Source organism: Rhinolophus sinicus, chromosome 1 (genome assembly GCF_057876585.1).
Source record: "Rhinolophus sinicus isolate RSI-liver-muscle chromosome 1, RSI-T2T, whole genome shotgun sequence".
Lineage (NCBI taxonomy): Eukaryota > Metazoa > Chordata > Mammalia > Chiroptera > Rhinolophidae > Rhinolophus > Rhinolophus sinicus.
The window spans coordinates 57891827-57910072 of NC_142501.1; the positions used below are offsets into that span (position 1 = coordinate 57891827).

General features: G+C 39.0%; 2 pseudogenes; both read left to right on the top strand.

Moving 5' to 3' along the window:
- The first annotated feature begins 1660 nt into the window (after nt 1-1660).
- Nucleotides 1661-5045, top strand: LOC109452914 (cytohesin-2 pseudogene; annotated as a pseudogene).
- A 349-nt stretch (nt 5046-5394) lies between these two features.
- Nucleotides 5395-10819, top strand: LOC109452916 (E3 ubiquitin-protein ligase rififylin pseudogene; annotated as a pseudogene).
- Nucleotides 10820-18246: the final 7427 nt, after the last annotated feature.

Consider the following 18246-nt stretch of genomic DNA (forward strand, 5'->3'; position numbering starts at 1 on the left):
AAAGTGAATCTCAATATATTCCAAAAATATAGGAAAACAAAAATAAAAATGTTTTTCCTCAGATAAGTTTCAAACTACATTTAACTTCCATTTCATGGACAATTGGGAATTGGCTGCAGTTCCAAATGTAGCTCTTAAGAAGCTTGGTATTTTGGTATATTCTCCATCCAGTAAGTGTAGGTTTCTAAGTCTCAGGGGAGGGAAGCAACCTCTTTGCACCTTAAAGCCAACTTTGAGGAGTAAGATGTTTATGTGTGAGAACTGTTCTCCTGTTTGGCTCAAAATGAGACACATTCATGGAGTACTGGACAAAGTGAGACACATTCATGTTTTCTTATATATGTAGTCAGAAAAAAATTAAAGATCTTTGTACCTGGATATCTTTTCCTTATGCTTATTTAGTGAAAAATCTGTAGTTGGATAAGACAGACCCAAATCAGCCACGTATTTTACTTTACTGCTTCAAGATTTTTTGTAGCCGTCTCAAGGACAGTCTTCTCTTTACCTAAAGACGTCTCCCAAGGATGTGGCCATTCTATCTAAATGCCTTTGGCCTTTGTTGCATAACGAACCACCACAAAACCTAGTGGCTTAAAACAACAATTTTTAAAAATTTCTTACTATTCTGTGGATTGCCTGGCTACAGCTCTGTGGCTTTTCTGCTCCATGTGCTATCAGCTGGGGTCACTCATATGACATTCATCTGGAGGCTCTGCTGAGTATAAGTGATCCAAGACGGCCTCATACATTGGTCAGTTGGTGTCTACTGTTGGCTGGAGCTTTTCTCTCCACATAATCTCTCTAGCAGGATAGCTGGACTTTTCTGCAAGGTTCCAAGAGAATGACACATGGAAGCTGCCAAGTCTCTTGAGTCCTAAGCCCCAAACTGTCACAGCTTTATTTCACCCACATTTTTATGGTTAAAGCAAATAGCAAGACCAGTCCAGATTCAAGGGGTGGGGAAATAGATGACATGTCTTGATGAGAAGAGCAGCATGCATGTATAGGAATGGCAGGAAGTATTGGTAGCTATCTTTGCAGACAATCCACCACATGCGGGGAAAGAGAAGACTGAAAAAAGGAGAAACATGAAATGAGACAGGGAAACAAACAATACAGATAAGCTTATACAATGCTTTTGTGAGTTAATTCTTGAAATTCAGGACAACTAGCCGAAAGCTTATGTACATTTGTTTTAAGAAAGGAAGGTGACATCATGTATTTTGTCTGTCCACCTTGTTCTTAAGTCCAGAATTTGTATGGTCATATATTATATAATACATAATTCATATGTATTATATTTTAAATATTTATATTGTTTTATATATTATGTATATTATTTGTTTTATATAACATAATTAATATTTATCATATATTTATATATGAATTGTTGTGTTTAGAATATAAGTTCTCAAGAACAACTTCTTGAATTCAAATCCTTTACCACAAATTGGACGGTTACCTAATTTCTCTAAGTCTTAGTTTCCTCATTTTAAAATGGGCTTAAAAGCAATATTTATTTTATTGGGTTATTGTGGGGATTAAATAAGATAATGTACTCAGCATACTGTCTGGAAGATAATGAACACTGAATAAATGTTCGTTATTATAATTAAATCTATTAAGTCAGTCCTCATTTGATAGAGACTATTCTTCTGGAATGGGTAAGGATTTCAGGCAGTGTAAGGTAATTATTTTGGCCTTCTGGGTTAAGAACTCCATAACTTACTTTGTTTTTTCCCCCCTGTGTTCCTAGACAGACAAAGAGAACATCAAAACTAATGTTTACAATAGGTGAACATTAGAGGTCATTTAACCTTCCATGTAATGGGCAAATCCTCAAAGGATCTCAACAAAACCTAACCTCTATTTGAGGTATTATTATCTAATAATAATGCTTAACATTTGTAGACTATTTTGAAGTTTATAATGGCTTTTCATATCCATTATTTAATTCTCACCATTCCGTGAGGTATTATCCTCATTTTACACTTAAGGAAATTGAGACTCAAGGGTATCAAATTACATTCATATCCAATATTACATAGCTATTAAGTGGCAGAATTGGTATTTGAATCCGGTGTTATAATATCTATAATTTAAAGTATTTTAGTACAGAGAGTGAAATATTATGGATATGCCAAATTATACTCTAGGTGCAGCTAGCCTTCTAATTGGGAATTTACACTGCGAAGGGATCACCAGAAGCATTTCGGCTGTCTTAACTCTGATCAACATTACATATTTTGCTTATTAAACTAATGAATGTCAAAAATTAATTTATAACGGAGATATTAATGGATTGTTAATTGTTGATGGTTGTTAGAAATGGGCTCTCGTTGAAAATAGTGGTATTGTGGATTGGCTACAATAATTAAAATGTTCCCAGTGCTTACATGAATTGGTAATGGTACATAAAATGATAAAACATGAAAGAAAGCATTTCAGTTAAAATTTAGCAAGGTCTATAGCCTATGTCCTTAGGGATGGAACCTAACACTCAGCATCTAAAAGGTTCAATGTCTTGCCATTGCAGGGGAGGAGTTGTGGTTGACTGATGCCAACTCTAAGGACAATGACATCCTGACTTTGTAGTGTTATTGCATCTTTCTTGATTGAAGCTTCATGCCAAATGTGGTGGGATGATGGAACATAGTGCTTGGAGTTTTAAAATTGTTTTATTTGGCTTGCTTGGAAATATTTAATATTAAATGTCATTTAAAAAAAATTTATTGGGGTATATTGAGGAACAGTGTGTTTCTCCAGGGCCCATCAGCTCCAAGTCGTTGTCCTTCAGTCTAGCTGTGGAGGGCGCAGCTCAGCTCCAAGTCCAGTGGCAGTTTTCAATCTTTAGTTGCAGGGGGCGCAGCCCACCATCCCATGAGGGAATTGAACCGCAGCCTTGTTGAGAGGCGGCGCTCTAACCAACTGAGCCATCCAGCTGCCCTAAATGTCATCTTTACAAATTTTTTTTTCCAGTCACACTTGACATTCGATATTATTTTATATTAGTTTTATATAGAGAGCATTTATATAATTTATGCAGTGAACCCCTGATTAGTCTAGTACCCACCTGGTACTAGGTGTTGCAACATTGGCTATATTCTCTATGCTGCACTTTACATCCCCAGTGACTATACCAATTTGTACTTCTTTTTTTTTTTTTTTTTAAGATTTTTATTGGGGAAGGGGTACAGGACTTTATTGGGGAACAGTGTGTATTTCCATGACTGTTTCCAAGTCAAGTTGTTGTCCCTTCAATCCTAGTTGTGGAGGGCGCAGCCCAGCTCCAGGTCCAGTTGCTGTTGTTAGTTGCAGGGGGCACAGCCCACCATCTCTTGTGGGAATCGACTGGCAACCTTGTAGTTGACAGCCCACTGGCCCACGTGGGAATCGAACCGGCTGCCTTCGGAGTTAAGAGCATGGTGCTCCAACCACCTGAGCCACCGGCAGGCCCCCAATTTGTACTTCTTAATGCCTTCACCTTTTTCACCCAGGACCCCCAATCCCTCCTCCCCCTAAATGTCACCTTCTGACTTATAAACTTATGCTCTTTTTATTACATCACTAGCTGTTTCAGCTTCTTTAATATAAACTATAGTTTTCTTTTTCTTTGTATAAAAAACTACCTACAAATCTCACTTATACAGATACAAAACACCTTACTGGCAAGGCAGTTCGGAGGTGAAGGGGGAGTCTGTTTAGCACTGTGGGGTTGGGGGCTCCCCGGCGTTTGAGCAGGCTCGGGGGAACCTGCGGGCCAACGCAATTCAGGCCGCACCCTCAGGTCAGCCCGAGACTTCTCTCGGGTCTTCCCAGCTGCCACCGAGGACGGTGTCTATGAGCTCCCAAACCTGACTCTGGAGGAGCAGATGAGCTGGAGAATGTCCTGCCCCGCAGCGGGAGGTGCTAGTGGAGATCCATTACCTGCAGGAGGAGCTCAGTGAAGCCATGAGCGAGGTGGAGGGTCTAGAGACTGATGAGAGCAGTAGGACCTTGCAACGAACCGGAAATGGCAATGGTTTGGAAGAACTTCAAACATGGACCCCAAGAAGGAGTCTAGTTCTTGGTGGAGAACGAACTTCTCCGGTACACAACCGAGGAGCTCGCCCGTTTCCTGTATAAGGGCAAAGGCCTGAAAGAGACAGCCATGGGGAAGAGGGAAGAGCTGAGCCTGGCAGCGCTCCAGGCCGTTGCAGATCTGCAAAAGTTCACCGACCTCAATCTGGTGCAGGCCCTCAGGCAATTTCTATGGAGCTTCCTGCCTCCCCACGAAGGCTCAGAAGATTGACCAGATGATGAAAGCCTTCTCCCCGAGATGCTACTGCCTGTGCAGTCCTGTGGTTTTCCAGTCCACGGACACATGCTACGTACTGTCAAGCCGATCATGCTGAACACCAGCCTTTACAATCCCAACGTTTGGGACAAGCCAGACCTGGAGCGCTTTGTGGCCTTGAACCCAAGTATCAAGGAGGGCGAGACCTGCTGAGAATCTGCTCAGGCACATGAGCCCTTCAGGATTCCTGAGGATGATGGGAATGACCTGGCCCACACCCTATTCAACCCGAACCGGTAGGGCTGGCTCCTCACAGATAACTGCCTCTGTTTTGAATACACAACACACAAGGAGCCGAGAGGAATCATCATCTCCCAGAAGAATCTGAGCACCCAAGAAGTGGACAACTCCTGGAAACCAAACTGCTTTGAGCTTTACATACCCAATGACAAGGGGCAGTATGGCTGGTTGGTTGAGGGGAACCCATAGTGTACTGGATCTCTGCCCCCACACAGGAGGAGACGGACAAGTAGATCAAGTTCATCCAGGCAGCTGTGAGCATGGGCCCCTTCTATGGGATGCTGCGGCAAGGAAGAAGCAGGTTTCTGTCAAGAAGAAGCAGGAGCAACCCTGCTCCCTTGCTCCCAATTATTTATTAAGGAGCTGCCCCACCCTAGTGGCTGGACCCCTGGGCTCAGCGGCTGCAGATACTGGTTTCCCCTTTGCAAAATTCACAACCTCTAGTACCTCTCTCATTATTTGTAATTAATGACAGACTGTTGATAATTATTAATTATTTAACCACTAAAAAAAAGTAGGGAATTTTCTACTTTGTGGGGCAGTTATTCTAAACAAAATATTAGCAAAGAATAATACTTTACAACTAAGTAAAGATTATTTTTGGAGTGTAGGGATGGTTTAATATTAAGAAAATGATTATAATTTATTATAATCATATTAAGATTATGATATTAATAAATGCTGGAAATTTTTTGATAAAAGTCATCATTTATGAATAAAAATGTAAATAGTAAATAATAAAATAGGTCTAAGTAAATAAGAATTCAAAGAAACAACTTAAATATAATAAAGGCTATATAGCCAAACAAATAGTAAATATGATCCTAAATGGTAAAACACTATAGCATTTCAGTTAAAATCAGAAACTTATAGGGATGCCCCGTTACCATTTATTATTTTGTATTTAAGCTTTTCATTTTAATCAAAATTATACATGCACATGGTTTAAAGAGTCATTTAATTCTATAATACATGTTTTGAAAAAATATCCCCAGGTCCTTAGTCTCTATCTCCCCTTTCTCAGAGACAACCTCTTAAGTAGCAAAACATATAGAAATCAATACGATTTTTTTACTGTAGCAATAGGCACCTAAAAACCAAATAAAAATATTCCATTCTCAGTAGTGCCAAATGTATAAAATACTTAGAAGCTAACCAGAAAGGTTACAGAAACCAAATAAGTATGTTTATTGCTCATGATGGCAAAAACCTTGAAACAATGTGAATGTCATCAATAGTAATTGTTGAATAGCTATGCCATGTTCCCACATCATTATGTACCTAACAAAAACCGTTATACCAGTTGCTTTGAATAGATTTCTATGATGTAGGGTTGAATAAGAAAACATGCAGAAAAATGTTTAAGACTCTATTTTTATAAAGCAGTTATTCTAGAAATCTTTGTGCACTGAAAAAACAGTAACAAGAGACTTTTGTAGAATATTTTTGCATGTATGTAAAGTTATATATATGTAAAATCCTTCTAGCAAAGCAATTAGTTCCCTCTATTAAATCTCTTTCCTGGCTTATTCCTGGCTTCCACAAAACTCAACAAATTTTTGTTCACTCCAATATTATAATGAGAAGTTATCATTCACAGATGAGACATTATATAGATATTACTGTCATCAGTAACTGGCCAATTTTAACATTACCAAGATAAAAAAAAAAGGCTTGGCTAAGTTTATTGCTTTCTGTGACTAACTGCCCAGTGGAAAATTTACCATCATGAGGGAACAGTTTTTTTTAAAAAAGAAAGGTAACAGGTTCCGTTTTAATTCATTCTAGTTCTAATATGGAACAATGCTAAGTATATATGTCCGTTCTTCTATATAATAATTTTGAGAAATTCACCAAGGTGGCAGCTTCGTATCCCTAGAATGAGACAATGAATCATGAAGAGAAGCTGTAGCAAAATTAAGTGGCCCTGGAAGTATTATTTGAAAATGTATTTTTCTTCCTTAGAAGTTACTGCCAGAACTTCATTATTCCTAACTTGATTTTAATCTGTCCTCTCTATAAAGTGCAAAGAATGAAATAATACAACAAATGAAATACAAAATGAAATAACAATACAAAATGAAACAATGCAAGTCCAAAGCAGCATAAGGCACACAGATTTTCAGCAAGTTAAAATTTTACTCTAAGTAAATCATCAATTGACAATAATTGTCAGTCAGGAAGTAAGGAAATACAGTAACTAGGTTCATGATCTAATATGCACAGCTTTAGGCATCGCTCCTATTTACTCTGTTAACCTTCCCAATGCTTGGAATTATGAAAGTTATCAGAATTAACTTCTAGTTGTATTTGATTGGACCTAGCCCTATCTGCTCCAAATTTGTGGATTGCCTTACTTGATTTCACTGTCATCTTCAAAACTGGTTTTTTTTTGAGACTTGAAAACAAAGTATAAGAGCTTTTTCTCAACTATGCCCACACTCTATGAGTGGGAACCCTAATCCTAAGGTATCAGGGACAAATGTCTATAAAAGGAAATAATTAAAGACTATAACCTATGTGGCTGGGGCCTCTTTCCAGTCCTACTTGAATAGAAGTAGGACACTGCTCTCTACCCAAGACGGAGTAACAGGGATTTGAGATAATCTAACTGAAAAAAAAACCAAACAAACAAAAAAAACTGGACAAAATATATGAAACAACAGTTTTCAAGATATTGGAGTTCAGGTAACAAAGGATAGTGATTCCTTAAAGATGAGAAAAAAATGAAGTGAACCCTATGCTTGTCCCAGCTTACTGCCTGGAGAGAATTTCTAGGTCATGGCACAAGGAAGAACGTTGGAGGAAACTGGTGGTCACCCTGACTTGAGATGGAGGCTAAGGTGGGTAGAGAGCACAGGGCTAAATACCAGAGAGGAGAGAGTTATACACAGGGACTTTTAGAGAGCTTTAGAGGTTTCCCCTTTGAGTCTTCTGCTGAGTACTGTTTAGTACATGTACGTGATGAAACCACTTACTGGGGAAAGAATCATTTGAAATGATTGAGAGCAGTATCTGAATCTCACATAAGACCAGGAATAGTGTCTGTTCCCACTAGCCAGAGTGAAAAAAACAAAACCTCATAAGTCACTAGGCAGAGTATTTAGAAGAGATTGCTTGAATAGTGGGAAAAAATTAGCCCTAGTTTAGTTGAACTCTGCTCTGGCCCCAACTAACAAAGTTTAAAAGCAAGACCCAAAAGTATCAAACTATGTCAAAGTAATTTAACTACACCACAGAACAAATCTCAAGAATATTTATAGGAATACAAAAACATCCAAAACCCAACAAAGTAAAATTCACATGTTGGGGTACTCAATCTAAAATTAGCATACATACAAAGAAGTAGGAAAATAGAATCCATTATGAGAAGAAAATCCAATCAACCGAAACTAATTCAGAAAGTATACAGATGTTAAAATTAGTAGACAAGGATATTAAAACAGTTATTTTAACTTTATTTCATGTGTTTGAGAAGCTAGAGAAAATTCTGAAAAGATGGTGGAGTAGGAAATACCACAGATGTCTACCCACCTAGAAAAAAAAGGATTGGCACAATCTGTTTGATGTAACTATTTTGGAACTCTGGAGTCTATTGAAGACTTGCAACTTCCAAGGGAAGGCTTGGAGAGTAAACTGTAATTAATTTTGGTCAATTTTAGCTCTTAACACAGTAGTAGCAGCTACCCATCCTCCACTCCCAGCCCCATGGCAGGCAGCTGTGTACAAGTTCCGGGAGTGGCTTGCAAGCAGCTTGTGGGATCCAGAGTGGGCCAACAGGACCCTCTCCTCCACATGTTGGTGATCTGTGTTCTGATCTCTGATTTCTGCTTCTGATCACAGAGGTGCAGACAAAGACATGGTGAGTCATTGTTGTTGCCCCTGCTCTATTGTTGCAAGTCCCTTCCACTCTGGCTGAAGTGACTTCCAGAGGATTTAAATGACTGGTAGCTCCTTTTTTCCCCCTCCTCTTTATTTTTCTCTTCCCGCCTTTGGAAACCAGACAAGAAAGACAACAAGCACATTCTAAAGCAACTGCATAGATGAGGAAAACTAGAACGTGACTGCATATGCCCAGAAAAAGGTACAGGCTTAGAAAAGACAAGAGACAACATTAAGTTTACACCTACGCTGATCCTTGGCATAGAGACAGATTGCAACAATGAAAATACTAGAACAACAGCAAATCTGGGGAAAGGGAGAATCTAATTTCTAGAGTTACCACATTATTAGATTCAAATGTCCAGTTTTCAACAACAACAAAAAAATCACAAGATATACAAAGAAACAGAAAAGTTTGGCCCATTCTAGGAAAAAAATCAACAGAAACTATTACTGAAAAAGATCTGATGGCAGATATACTAGAAAAATACTTAAAAATAACAGTTTTAAAGATGTCAAAGAACTAAAGGAAGATGTGGAGAAAGTCAAGAAAACTATGGTTGAACAAAATGAAAATATCAATAAAAAGATAGAAAAACCTAAAAAGAAACCAAAAAGAAATTCTGGAGCTGAAAATTACAAAACTTGAAATGAAAAAAAATTTGCTAGAGGGATTCACAGACAATTTAGGCAGAAGAAAGAAATAATGAACTTGAAGATCAGATAATGGAAATTATTGAGTCTGAGGAACAGAAAGTAAAAAATATAGAAGAAAAGTGAACAGAGCCTAAAGGATTTGTGGGATAGCATCAAGCAAACTAACATATGCATTGTGAAAATTTCATAAGAGATGGAGAAAGGGGCTGAGCTATTTGAAGAAATAATGGATGAAAACTTCCCAAATTTGATGAAAGGCATAAACACAAACATCTAAGAAAGGATGAATTCAAAGAGACCCACACAGAGACACATTACCTTCAAACTGTCAAAAAGCCATAAACAGAGAGTTTTAAAAGCAGAAACAGAGAAGCAAGCTGTCACATACAAGGGATCCTCAATAAGATTATCAGCAAATATCTCATCAGAAATTTCGTAGGCCAGAAGGCAGTGGGTTGATATATTCAAAATGCTAAAAGAAAATAAACTGTCAGCTAACTTCCTGCGGCAGCCTGTGAGTTTATAACCACTGCCGCCTTCCCCCCTCAGCTCCAGAGGCAGAGCAGCAGTGGCAGCAGAGTCTGGACACCTTGCCTCAGGTGTCTGTGGCCTGGACCCCACCCCTTTCCTCCCCTTCCCAGGTGCCAGCTGGGCGGGAGGGTAAGTCAGATTTTATCAAGTGGGCAACCTGCTGCAACTGGTTCTGCCTGGACAGCCTGAGGAGGCCCCACTCCTGGGATCCAGGACTCAGGCCTATTCCTACCGTGGGTACAGCTCCTTCCTTTCCTCAGCAGGCTCGGATCCAAGCTGCAAGGTCTGTGGGGCCAACTTTGTAAACATGGCAAGAGAGCAGACCTTATTGGACTGTAAGAAAATTCTGCATGACCTGTTTGGGCCCTGCCTCTGCCTTTTCTGCCAAAGATTCCAAGCAACAGCCTTTCAGTGGGAGGAGCTCATAAAGATGAAGGTGAAGGACCTGAGGGACTATTTCAACCTCTATGACATCTCTACCAAAACGTGCCTGGAGAAAGAGGTCCTGGGGATCTTGGTGCTTGGTCAGCAGCCTGTAATCTCCCAGGAGGGCAGGACTCAGATGCTCACCTTGTCCCAAGACTTCCTTGAGCAACAGACCTTGCTGACGCAGACTCATGCCAGCACAGTACCTCCTACCTCACCCAGACTCCTTTCTTCACCCTCACAAGCCACCTTTGCTCCCCCAGCCCAGGCTCAGGAAATTCAGCCGGCTAGTGGCCATGCGTCTCAGGACCAAGAACCCGTCTACTTGGAGAGCACAGCCAGAGCACCTGCTGAGGATGAGCCCCAGTCCATCACTTCAGAGAATAGATGGAGGGCCTCTGTCTGACTTGACCAACCTGGAGGACATTAAAGGTCTGACTATGTGGCAGTTGAAAGATCCTGGCTCACAACGACAACTACAAGGGCTGCTGTGAAAAGTGGAGGCTGATGGAGAGGGCGAGTGGCTGTACAAGGACCAAAAAGGACTCCAGCACCTGGTGTGTGGTGCTGAAGACCAGAACGGGGGAGCGTGGAGGAGAATCCGTGTAAGATCTGCATGGGCTCATCCACTGACTGTGTCCTGCTGGCATGTGGCCACACGGTAACCTGTACCAAGTGCGGCAAATGCATGAGTGTCCCATCTGCCGGCATCACGTGGTCTGAGCCATGCTTGTCTTCCGATTCTGAGGGCTTCATACCAGCTTCTTCAGTGCCTTATAGGGACATAGCATGAGGTGTTGGGCACAGGCTTCGCCAGCTTGCAGAGGGGCAGCCTAATACAAAAATTTGCAGTGTTCCCAAGACCAGGGCCAGCAAAGATGCTCTGTCACCTCTGGGCATGCCTGTCTTGCCACAGAGAAGCACTTCTTGGCTGGCAGAGCCCAAGATAGTGAGAACTGCTACAGACTGCATGGGCAAGTCCCTGTTTTAATGACCTTGGGTGATGATGGTAACTGAGAGGACTTTACAGAACTTGGTCCATATCTTTCTTCCTCCTGTATCCTACCCACTCTCCTCAGCTGCTTCCCTGTGTTTTACCAATCAGAAGTCTTGGTAGAAATGGTTCTCTTTCTCAGCGCATTTGGATGTATTTTTGGTCTCTCTGGCTTTTTGTGCTTTAACCTACCTTTGCTAATGTTTCTTGCTACATTGCCTGAAATCCACTTGTTTCTTCAGACTGAAAAGATGTTAGCTTACCAGACCAATAGTGATCTTGCTATTGAAAAACTTCAAAGTCATTAAGAGTTGCTTCCTTAAGTGCTGGGATTGGAAGCTATCAGTCCCCCGACCTGACGTTGTTGGGACCCAACAAAGCATCTGGTTCCCAACTGCTGGGAAATTCCAGTCTGTGTGCGAGATGGCACATGGATCATTTCTGCTGCTGCTCTGAGGCCTGACTTTGCGCCATCCTTAATTTTAGTTTCTGAGGAAACGGAAAGTATTGGGTGGATGCAATGGCTTTCTGCTTAACTTTGACTTCTCCAACAGATAGGAGTTTTAAACCATTTTTTCCTGAGAATGAAGTCTCTTTCCCACGAAAATTTTAAACACAGTCTCACTGAACGCATAGACTTGGGCAAAGAGACTTGTTCTTCCCTAGCCAGACTTCTCATGAAGTTCCTGGAGACCAAATGTGTAAGACAGAGCACCTAACAGGTATCAAAAAGTACTGTATGAAGCTCGTTTCAGCCCTTGAGCAGACAGCTGGGTCTTAATTCCCCAGGTTGGTGGGGACTCTCTACTCCCCTTCCTTTCTCAGTCTACTGATTTGGGGGTGGGTGAGGAAGAAGCATTCTCTAGGCCCTTTAGGCAGGACCATGCAATGAGTAGGTCAGACTCTTGAGCCCTCTTCAGGTCCTTACATCACTGAAGAGCCAAAGGGCTAACGAAACTGGAGCGGCTTAGCCAAGGACAAACATACATGCTATCAGAAGAGCTGTGTGTGCTGTCATTACCAATGGATGAACTGTATAAACCCTAAATACTTGAGGACTTTAGCAGATCCTCCTCCCTCCCCCCACGCAGCCAAGATCTCAGATTAGAAGAACCACTCATGATTCTGGAAAGCTGTGGGAAACCTCTAAGGAAACCTATTTATCAGTACAGACATACTTATGCGTTCCCTCCATCAACTACTAATCCCTTTTGGGGAAATGAAATAATTTCATCAAGTAGTTGTCAGCTAAACACTGGACCATTTACATTGACATTATATCAAGTCCTGGATGATTTGATTCTGGGCGACAGCATTTGTAGGAACTGGGGGAATTGAGATTTCCCTGTGAAGACATCTTTCTGCTGGGCGGTAAGTACTATAGTTTACAATCCTACAAGTTTAGCAAAGGATTCAGCTACTCCTCGATTGCAACTCAGTTAAACTCTAGCAATAACTTCAGGGCCGAGGATGACTCTTACCCAATTTAAAACTTGCTTTCTCTGCTGAGGCTTTACCTACCTCTTCCTACCTTCCAATTTCCGTCCTAGGCATGAGTTAAAAATATCCTAATGGTTGGTTAGTAACCTAAGAATTAGAACTGATGCCATTTATTCATTTTGGAGAAAGAACTGGCCTTTAAGTCTTCTAACTTCTTTTGGTGAAGGTTTTAAGGTGTCAAACAATGCTGATTTATTTATTTTTTGTATTTTCTTTGTTATTACTCCAAATAAAAGTTGGGAATTCCAAGATCCCATTTCAGTTACTATCTAGCCTAAGTAGAAAACTTGATTTTTTTATCCTTGAATACTCCTTCCTGCCCCTCACAGACCCTTGGTCTTAATTATCATGGAATCATCTAATCCTTAAACTTATTCTGTGGCTTTTGTTTTTTATTATTCAGAAGTTTCAGTTGAGACATTTTAAAAGACTTGGAGAGCTAACTGGTTCATAATACATTGGAATACTTGGATTCAAACTAGTAAAAATAGTGCTCAATATGTTGTATAAGTTTGTTGAAATCTTTTGGATGTGAAATGTTACGTCAAGAGGCTTATATTAAGATTCTCTGAGACTTATTCGGGTGTTAAAACAAACCGAAATGTGTTATTTTTTGTCACAAAGCTCTGCTTTGTAATTTTGTAATAAAGTTTCAATATAGGTGCCAAAAAAAAAAAAAATAAACTGTCAACCAAGAATCCTATATCCAACAAACTGTCTTTCAAAAGTGAGACTATACCCATTAGAAGGCAACTATCACAAACCCCCAGAAAATAGCAAGTGTTAGTGAGAATGTGGAGAAATTGAAAACTTTGTGCACTGCTGGTGAGCATGTAAAATGATATAGCTGCTGTGGAAAACTGTATGGTGATAACTCAAAAAAATTAAAAATAGAGTAATTTTATGATCCAGCAATTCCACTTTTGGTATATGCCCAAAGGAATTGAAAGCAGAATCTCAGATTTTGTATACCATATTCATCATAGCAATATTATTCACAATAGCTAAAACGTGGGAACCACCCGAGTGTCCATTGACAGCTGAATGGATAAGCAAAATGTGGTATATAATGGAGTATTATTCAGCCTTACAATATGGATGAATCTTGAGGACATATCCTAAGTGAAATAAGCCAGTCAAAAAAGACAAGTACTATATGACACCACTTATATGAGGTACTTAGTAGAGTCAAAATCAGAGACAGAAATGTAGAATGGTAGTTGCCAGGGGCTGAGGGAGGGGGTGAATGTTTCTTTCTTTAATGGGTAGAGTTTCAGTTTTGCAAGATGGAAAGAGTTCTAGAGATGGATGATGGTAATAGTTACACCTTATGAATATTATTATTTAATATCCTTGAACTGTACACTTAAAAATGGTTAGGGTGGTAAATCTGATGCTACATATTACCATAATAAAAAATTGGGGGCGGCTGGTTGGCTCAGTGGTTAGAGCACAGTACTCATAATACCAGGGTAGCATGTTCGACTCCCACATGGGCCAGTGAGAAACAATGGCTTGAGCTTGGAGCTAAGCTGCAGATGGGAAGCCGGTTGGATCAGTGGTTAGAGCGCAGTGCTTATAACACCAAGGTCACCGGTTCGATTCCCACATGGGTCAGTGAGCTGCGCCCTCCACAACTAGATTGAAAACAACGATTTGACATGGAGTTGATAGGTCCTGGAAAGACACATTGTTCCCCAGTATTCCCCAATAAAAATTAAAAAAAAAAATTGGAAGAAAAGATAATTGGCTGTTTAAGCAAAGCAATAACCATAAACTGCAGGATGAAATCATACATAGAAGTTAAATGCATGACAAAGACCAAGAAGGAAGTAATGGAAAACATATTGTTGCAAAGTTCTTAATGCTGTAATGATTTCTTAGCTTTAATACCAAATGTACAAGCAACCAAAGGAAAAAAGCAGATAAATTAGATCAGTAAAATTTTAAAATCTTGTGCTTCAAAGGATACTATCCAGAAAGTGAAAAGACAACTCACAGAATGGGAGAAAATACTTGCAAACCATACATCTGAAAGGAGTCTAGGATCCACAATATATAAAAAACTATTACAAGTCAACATTAAAAACACCAATAACCTAATTCAAAAATGGGCTTTGAAGATATATTTATCCAAAGATATAAAAATAGCCAATAAGCACATGAAAAGATGCTCAACATCAGGCATGAGGGAAATGCAAATCAAAACTGCAATCAGATACCAATTCACACCCATTAGGATGGCTAAAATAAAAATAACAAATTTGGTGAGGATGTGGAGAAATTAGTACTCTTACACCTTGCTGGTGGGCTGTAAAATAGTAGAGTCACTTTGGAAAATACTTCCTTGAAATGTTGAACATAAGAGTTACCATATGACCCAGCAATTCCACTCCTAGGTATATGCAGTACTGAAGAGAAATGAAAACTTATGTCCACACAAAAATCTGTACATGAATGCCATAGCACCATTATTAATGACAGCCAAAAAAGTGGAACCCCAACTGATAAATGGCTGAAGAAAACGTGAATTTATGGTTACATGAATTTATACATGTAATAAAATTGCATACAATACCACAGATACACATTAAATGAGTACATGTAAAAACTGGTGAACTCTGAATAATGTCTACTGACTATACTAATGGGAACTTCCTTTTTATATACTAAAGAAAGATGCAATCATTAGGAGAACTACATATATTGTACTTGTGACATCTGTACTATTTTTGCAACTTTGAGTCTATCTATAATTAGTCAAAAAAACTAAATGGATGGGGAAACAGTATACAATACTAAAAGTTTAAGTGGTTATATTAGTAATTAGCATAAGTAGATTTCACAGCAAAAATTATTGCCAGGAATAGTCACTTAATAGTGATAAAGGGATCAATTCAGCAAGACATAATAATCCTAAATGTTTATACTCCTCATAGAGCTTCAAAAGACATGAATCAAAAAATTTGAGTTGTAATGAAATAGAAAATTCCACAATTAAAATAGATTTTTAACATTCCTCTCAATAACTGATAGAATAAGTAGACAAAAAATTAGTACAAGTAAAGACTTGAACATTACCAATTTAACCTAATTCACATTTATAGAACACTCCACATAACTACACACACTCTTCAAGTGCACATTACTTCTACCAAGATAGACCATATCCTGGGCCATAATACAAGTCAATAAATTTACAAAGATTCCAGTTATACAAACTATGCTCTAGGGCCACAATGGAATTAAATTAGAAACCAATAGTAGAAAGGTATCTAGAAATCTCCAATTTTCAACTAAACAAAACAGTTCTAAATAACCCATGAGTCAATGAAGAAATCAGAAGGGAAATTTAAAAACGTTTGAACTGAATGAAAATATCAAAATTTGTAGGATTCAGTAAGGTAGTACTTTCTGGGAAATTAGTACTAAACTTATTTACTCAGCATTTAAAAGGAATAAACTATTGACTCACACAACAACATGAATGAATCTCAATTATTCTGAGTGAAAGAAGCTAGACAAAAGTGTGTTATGTGATTCCAATTAGATTTTTAAAAGTTCTAGAAAATGCACTTTATCTCTAGTGGCAAAATTAGTGATTGCCGGTACCAAGGTGTGGGGTGGGGAGAGGGATTACAAAGGTGCATCAAGAAACTCTTTAAGGTGATTTTTTATTCGGTAATGGTTAATGGGTACATATGTCAAAATTTATCAAATTGTACACTTTAAATATAGTTCATTGTAAATTATACCACAATAAACTGTTTAAAAATTAGAAGTCCAGAAGTTGCAGAGATCTTGAATCTTTGATTAAATACTAAACTGTACACGTGGGGATTAAGTTTCCACTTAGTTTTAGCTTTCTGACTAAGCGCCCAGTGTTGACACAATGCAAAGAGTTTATCCATTCTTTAAAATATTTGAGATCTATTACGGGACATGTAGCGGGAAAGCAAAGACCAATGAACTCCATTTCCACAAGGAGCTCATTCAGAAACACCAAACCCAATCTTCAGGAGCCAGGCATGCAAGTGTAGAGACCAAGCCAGAAAATACAGACACCAAAGCACACTAGAAAGGACAAGTGTGACAGCAATAAAACCCAAATACTATGCACATTTCCATACTATTTAAACAATTCTGAGGGCTGAATCTGGCTCATCATTTTATCACTCCTATTGTAGATTCAGGCATAAAGTGTGGCAGGTACAAGTTATGCTGGTATATTGGTGAAGAATATAGGCAAAGGATTGCAAAATAAAAGTTGCTTTCAACAAGTAGTTGTATTTGGGAAGGCTGGAGAATGTTAAGTGAGAAATCAATACTTGTCCGTTTAAATATTTGCCTAGTGCTGTCACTAGACTGTGTAGTGCGGTGGAGTCTATTCCAATGCCTTGGAAAACAGGCTAAATAAATGCTTAAATGAATATGTAGAGTCATACATGGAGGCCAACCTATGGAATTTAGATCGCTGTAATTGCCTTTCCCATTATACTGTAATTTCCACTAGGGCAGATACCGTGTCTTATTCTCTATTGGAACCTCACTGCTTAGCAAATAGGAACTGAGGAATTTATTAAAAGAATGAATACTAATTCCCACTTGTTTTCATCCTCTATTCTGAGAATATGTTAAGGCTGAGTGGGCTTACTAGTTTCTTCAACCTGAGTTTAATATTAGAATTTTAATTTACTCTTATTTTAAACATAGGATTCATTTGAGAACCAGGAAGAAATTACTCTTCAGGTTTGTTCAAACGATACACTCCCTAATTTGAGAACCAAAAGTTTAATCATTCTGTGACAGAGGAAATCAGTCATACATTTCAAGTGTGATGGAAAAGAATGGTTGAGAGAAAGGAATTAATGAATAGAAAAGAAGGGGTAGCAAGAGCAAGGTCCTTGAGGTGGGAAGAAACATGACAGCACTGGTGGCATTAATAGCCTTGAACGAGGTACTTCTCTAAACAAGGGAAGGGTGAGGAAATTATGAGTTAATATCCCTAAATTTATTCCTGAAATGAGTATTGGCTGACTAGGATTTGGCAGCCAAGGAGCCCATTGTCTCATTAGTTCATCAAATGATCTAATATGCTCGACCCGAGTGAAATGCAAGGTCTCCCTCAGTCAAATGTTAATTTGTGCTCCTTCAGGATAGCCTACCACTTCCTACCAACACAGCCTACTAGAGATGGCCCTGCTCTTTAGTGACTGTCTTTGGGGAAGTCATTTAACCTCTGGTCCTCAGCTTTCACTCAACATCTACTAAAATGCCTACTCTCATAGGGATCGAAAAGACTCAAGTCAGTAATAAAAATGTCTATCAACTATAGTTCCAAAAGTCTTCTACAATGTTAATCTATTTTCATTCTAACATTCTTTCTAGGTATAATGTTACATTCATTTTAGAATTCTTGCCTCTAGTCATTGTAGCTTTTCTATTTCCAAATTTTAGTCCGCTGCTTCCCCTAGACCATTTTCTAACAACCCAAACTCAGAAACTTGACCCTTAGGACTTCTGCAGACCTATCTATATTTATCATAATCTGGCTAATCATATGCACCAGTTTGCCTGGTACAACTCTGGTTTTCACTCATTGTCCTAGCATAATTATGGCCACCCTAATTATAATTTACTTCGTGGATTAAAATGTCTGTATAGTGAATGTCTAAGAGCA